The sequence below is a fragment of the Neovison vison genome, chromosome 4, assembly GCF_020171115.1.
Source record: "Neovison vison isolate M4711 chromosome 4, ASM_NN_V1, whole genome shotgun sequence".
In the NCBI taxonomy this organism is placed as follows: domain Eukaryota; kingdom Metazoa; phylum Chordata; class Mammalia; order Carnivora; family Mustelidae; genus Neogale; species Neogale vison.
The window spans coordinates 14,960,157-14,966,193 of NC_058094.1; the positions used below are offsets into that span (position 1 = coordinate 14,960,157).

At 37.7% G+C, this 6,037-nt stretch overlaps 1 non-coding gene across 1 annotated transcript; it reads right to left on the reverse strand.

The window, feature by feature from the left end:
- Positions 1–423: 423 nt before the first annotated feature.
- LOC122905708 lies at positions 424–531 on the reverse strand. Its single transcript, XR_006384401.1, has one exon. It is a non-coding gene; the product is annotated as a U6 spliceosomal RNA (small nuclear RNA).
- Positions 532–6,037: the final 5,506 nt, after the last annotated feature.

Below are 6,037 nucleotides of genomic sequence, written 5' to 3' on the forward strand. Positions count from 1 at the left end.
TCTATGAGTTTGGCTACTTTAGATACCTCATATAAATGGGGTCAGACAGTATGTGTCTCTTTGTGACAGCTTATCTCAGCATAGTATTCTTAAGAGTCATCCAAGGTATGGCATGAAGCAGGATTTCCATTTTTTAACTGAATAATATTCCACTGCATGTGTATATCACATTTTCTTTATCCATTAATTTGTCCATGGATATTTGGATTACTTCTACCTCTTGGCTATTGTGAGTAAGATGCAATGAACTTCGATATACAAACATCTCCTTGAGATCCTAATTTGAGTCATTTTGTATATATACCCGGAGGGGGATTACAGGATCATATGGTACTTCTGTTTAATTTTTGAGGAATCTCCATAGCTATTTTCCATAGTGTTTGCACAATTTTTGATTCCCACCAACAGAGCACAAGTGTTCCAAAAAATATGGGATGCCTCATGAATTTGCATGTCATCCTTGCACAGGAGCCATGCTAGTCTTCTCTGTATTGTTCCAATTTTAGTGTATGTTCTGCTGAAGGAAAGAATAAATTAAAATTTTTCAAGATAACTTTCATTTTGTATTATCATTACACTACGTTAGTCACCACACAGTACATCATTAGTTTTTGATGTAGTGTTCCATGATTCATTGTTTACATATGACATGCTGTGCTCCATGCAATATCTGCCCTTCATAATACCCATCACCAGGTTAACCCATTCCCCCTTTCCCCTTCCCTCTAAAACCCTCAGTTTCTTTCTCAGAGTCCATAGTCTCTCATGGTTCATCTCCCCATCTGATTCCGCCCCCCCTTCATTTTTCTCTTCCTTCTCCTAATGTCCTTCATGCTATTCCTCATGTTCCACAAATAAGTGAAACCATATGATAATTGACTTTCTCTCCTTGACTTATTTCACTTGACATAATCTCATCCAGTTCTGTCCATGTTGATGCAGAAGTTGAATATTCATCTTTCCTGATGGTTGAGTAATATTCCATTGTGTATATGAACCATACATATCTTCTTTATCCATTCATCTGTTAAAGGTCATCTCAGCTCTTTTCACAGTTTAGCTATTGTGGATATTGCTGCTATGAACACTGGGGTGCGTATAGCCCTTCTTTTCACTACATCTGTATCTTTGAGGTCAGTACCCAGTAGTGTAATTGCAGGGTCACAGGGCAGCTCTGTTTTTAATTTTTTGAGGAAACTCCACACTGTTTTCCAAAGTGGCTGCAGCGACTTACATTTCCATGAACAGTATAAGAGGGTTCCCCTTTCCCCACAACCTCTCTAACATTTATTGTTTCTTGTCTTGTCAATTTTTGCCATTCTAACTGGTGTAAGGTGGTATCTCAATGTGGTTTTGATTTGAATTTCCCTGATGGCTAATGATGATGAACATTTTTTCAATGTGTCTGTTACCATTTGTATGTCTTCTTTGGAGAAGTGTCTGTTCATGTCTTCTGCCCATTTTTTACTTATTTGTTTTTGGGTGTTAAGTTTGAGTTCTTTATAAATCTTGGATATCAGCCTTTTTGCCTGTAATGTCATTTGCAAATATCTTCTCCCATTCCATGGGTTGTCTCTTTGTTTTGCTGATTGTTTCCTTTGCTGTGCAAAAGCTTTTTATCTTGATGAAATCCCAAAAGATCATTTTTGCTTTCGTTTCCTTTGCCTTCAGAGACCTGTCTTGAAAGAAATTGTTGTGACCAATGTCACAGAGGTTACTGTTTATGTTCTCCTCTAGGATTTTGATGGATTCCTGTCTCACATTGAAGTCTTCACACATTTAGAGTTTATCTTTGCATATGTTGTAAGAGAATGGTCAGGTTTCATTCTTCTGTATATAGCTGTCCAATTTTCCCAGCACCATTTATTGAAGAGATTGTCTTTTTTCCACTGTATATTTTTTCCTGCTTTGTCAAAGATTAGTTGACCATAGAGTTGAGGGTCCATATCTGGGCTTTCTATTCTGTTCCATTGGCCTATGTGTCTGTTTTTGTGCCAGTACCATGCTCTTAATGATCACAGCTTTGTAATATAGCTAGAGATCAGGCAATATGATGCCCCCAGCTTTGGTTTTCTTTTTCATCATTTCCTTGGCAATTCGGGGTCTTTTCTGATTCCATACAAATTTTAGGATTGTTTGTTCCAGCACTTTGAAAAATGTCATTGGTATTTTGATCAAGATGACGTTAAAAGCATAGATTGCTGTGGGCAGCGTAGACATTTTAACAATGTTTATTCTTCCTATCCATTAGCATGGAATGTATTTCCATCTTTTTGCGTCTTCTTCTATTTCTTTTGTGAGTGCTCTATAGTTCCTAGAATATAGATCTTTTACTTCTTTGGTTAGGTTTATTCCAAGGTATCTTGGTACTATTGTAAATGGAATAAATTCTCAAATTTCTCTTTCTGTGTTTACATTGTTAATGTATAGGAAAGCAACTGATTGGGGTGCCTGGGTGGCTCAGTGGGTTAAGCCTCTGCATTCAGCTCAGGTCATGATCTCAGGGTTTTAGGATCGAGCCCCACACCGGGCTCTCTGCACAGCAGGGAGCCTGCTTCCCCCTTTCTCTCTGCCTGCCTCTCTGCCTACTTGTGACCTCTTTCTCTCTCTGTTACATAAAGAATCTTACAAATTATTACAAATCTTACAAATTTATAAGATTTCTTATAAAAAAATCTTACAAAAAAAAAAAAAGAAAGAAAAGAAAGCAACTGATTTCTGTGCCTTGATTTTGTATCTTGCCCTATTATTGAATTGCTGTATGAGTTTTAGTATTTGGGGGTGGAGATAGAGTTTGACTTCTTCTTTGCTAATATGAATATCTTTTATTTCTTTTTGTTGTCTGATTGTTGTTGCTAGGACTCCTAGTACTATGTTGAATAATAGTGGTGAGAGTGGGCATCCTTATTGTGTTCCTGATCTTAAGGGAAAGTCTCTCAGCTTTTCACCACTGAGAATGATACACACTGGGTTTTTCATAGATGGATTTTATGAAATTGAATAATGTTTCCTCTATCCCTATACTCTGAAGAGTTTTAATCAGGAAAGGATGCTGTATTTTGTCAAATGTTTTTCCTGCATTAATTGAGAGGACTATGTGGTTCTTGTGTCTTCTCTTATTTATGGATTCTATCACACAATTGATTTGTGAATGCTGAACCACCCTTGCACCCTAGGGATAAATCCCACCTGGTCATGGTAAATAATCCCTTTAATGTACTGTTGGATCCTATTAGCTAGGATCTTGTTGAGAATTTTGGCATCAATATTCTTCAGGGATATTGGTCTGAAATTCTCCTTTTTGATGGGGTCTTTGCCAGGTTTGAGGATCAAGGTAATGCTGGCTTCATAGCCTGAGTCTGGAAGTTTTCCTTCTATTTCTATTTTTGAAACAACTTCAGGAGAATAGATATTGTTTCTTCTTTGAATTTTTGGTAGAATTTCCCAAGGAATCCATCAGTCCCTGGACACTTGTTTTTTGGGGCTTGTTTTTGGACTTGTTTTTTGCATTCTGCTTCAATCTTGTTACTGGCTATTGGTCTATTCAGGTTGTCTATCTCTTCCTGTTTCAGTCTTGGTAGTTTATAAGTTTTTGGGAATGCATCTATTTCTTCCAGGTTGCTTAATTTATTGGCATAGAGCTGTTGATCGTAATTTCTGATAATCATGTCTATTTCCTTGGTGTTAGTCGTGATCACACCCCTTTCATTCATAATTTTATTAATTTGGGTCCTTTCTCTTTTCTTTTGGATAAGTCTAGCCAGTGGTTCACTGATCTTATTAATTCTGTCAAAGAACAAGCTTCTGGTTTCACTGATGTGTTCTACTGCATTTCTGGTTTCTAATTCATTGATCTTTGCTCTAATCTTAATTATTTCCTTTCGCGTGCATGGGTTAGGCTTAAATTTTTATTGATTCTCCAGTTCCTTAAGGTGTAAAGATAGTTTGTGTATTCTGGGTTTTTCTACTTTTTTGAGAAAGGATTGGATGGCTATGTATTTCCCCCTTAAGACCACCTTTGCTGTATCCCATAGGTTTTGGACCAATGTGTTTTCATTCTCACTGGTTTCAGTAAGAAACCAGTTAAAGTACTTCTTTGATTTCCTGGCTGACCCAAACATTCTTAAGCAGGATGGTCTCTAGCTTCCAAGTGTTTGAATTTCTTCCAAACTTTTTCTTGTGAATAAGATCCAGTTTCAAAGGACTGTGGTCTAGGAATATGTAGGGAATAATCTCAACATTTTGGTATTGGTTGAGAACTGATTTGTGACACAGTATGTGGTCTATTCTGGAGAAAGTTTCATGTACACTCGAGAAGAATGAGTATTCTGTTGTTTTAGGGTGGAATGTTCTGTATATATCTATGAGTCCATCTGGTCCTGTGTGTCATTCAAAGCTCTTGTTTCTTTGTTGATTTTTTGCTTAAATGATCTGTTTCTGAGAATGGAGTGTTGAGGTCTCCTACTATTAACACCATTATCAGTATGTCTCTATTTTGGTTAATAGTTGGCTTATGTAGTTGAATGCTCCCATGTTGGGGGCATAGATATTTACAATTGTTAATCTTGTTGGATAGACCTTTTAAGAATGATATAATGTCCTTCTATATCTCTAACTACAGTCTTTAGCTTAAAATCTAATTTGTCTGATATGGAAATTGCTATCCCAGGTTTCTTTTGAGGTCAATTGGCATGACTCCATCCCTTCACTTTCAGTCTGGTTGTATCTTTAGGTTCAAAATGAGTCTCTTGTAGAGAGCATACGGATGGGTCCTATCTTTTTAACCAATCTGCAACGCTGTGCCATTATATAGGAGCATTTAGGCCATTCCCATTGAAAGTGATTATTGAAAGATGATTTTATTTTCATCATGTTGCCTGTGAAGTCCTTGTTTCTATAGATTTTCTCCATTAATCTCTGTTCTATATCACTCTTGGGATCTTTCTCCTTTTATAGAACCCCCCCTTAATATTTCTTGCTGGCTTACTAGTCACATATTCTTTCAGTCTCTGGAAGTCCTGGAAACTCTTTATCTCTCCATCCATTATGAATGACAGCCTTGCTGGATAAAGAATTCTTGGTCGCATGTTCTTCTCATTTAGTACCCTAAATATGTCTTGCCAGCCCTTTCTGGCTTGCCAGATTTCTATGGACAGGTCTGACATTATTCTTGATTCCCTCTCTCCATATGTAAGGAATCTCTTCCCCCTAACTGCCCTTAAGATGGTTTCCTTGATTCTAAGATTTGTGAGTTTTACCATTACATGCCAGGGCATTTGTCTGTTCTTGACCTTGGGAGGCATCCTCTCTACCTCTAGGACACAAATGCTTGTTTCATTTCCCAGATTAGGGAAGCTCTCAGCTACAATTTGCTCAAATATATCTTCTAGTCCTCTCTCTCTCTCCACCCTCTCAGGGATCCCTATAATTCTGACATTAGAACATCTCATAGTGTCATTTATTTCTCTTATTCTGTTTTCATGGATTTTAAGCTGTTTGTTCTGGGCCTCCTCTTGTTCCTTCTTTTCTATCAGTTTGTCTTCTAAATTACTCATTCATTCTTCTGCCTCATTTACTTTAACTGTTAGATATCTAGATTAGATTGGATCTCATTGGTAGAATTTTTAAGTTTTGCCAGATCAGCATTCATTTCTGCCCTTAGAGAATCTATGTCGCCATTAATGATTTTCTCCATCGTAGCTATTGTTTTCGTAACTGTTACCCTGAAGTCTATTTCCAACATCTTGCTTATATCCCTATCCATTAGTTCTGTGGTAGAGGTCTGAGTCTTTCTTATGTTGGGGGCATCTTCTCTTAGTCATTTTGTTGAGGGGTGGTTGAGGGAATGTACAGAGCTCAAATTATTGACCACATCCCAAGCAAGATGCACCTGTTTTATATGGACCTTGAAGACCTCTTGTTCTTCCAGCCTGTCCTCTGGGAGAGGGGCCTGTCTCATTCTTACTCAGGCTACCCTTTTTGGCAGAGTTGTCCTGCCCCCTGTTGGGGGTGGAGGGTGGGCTCAGTAAAAACCGGT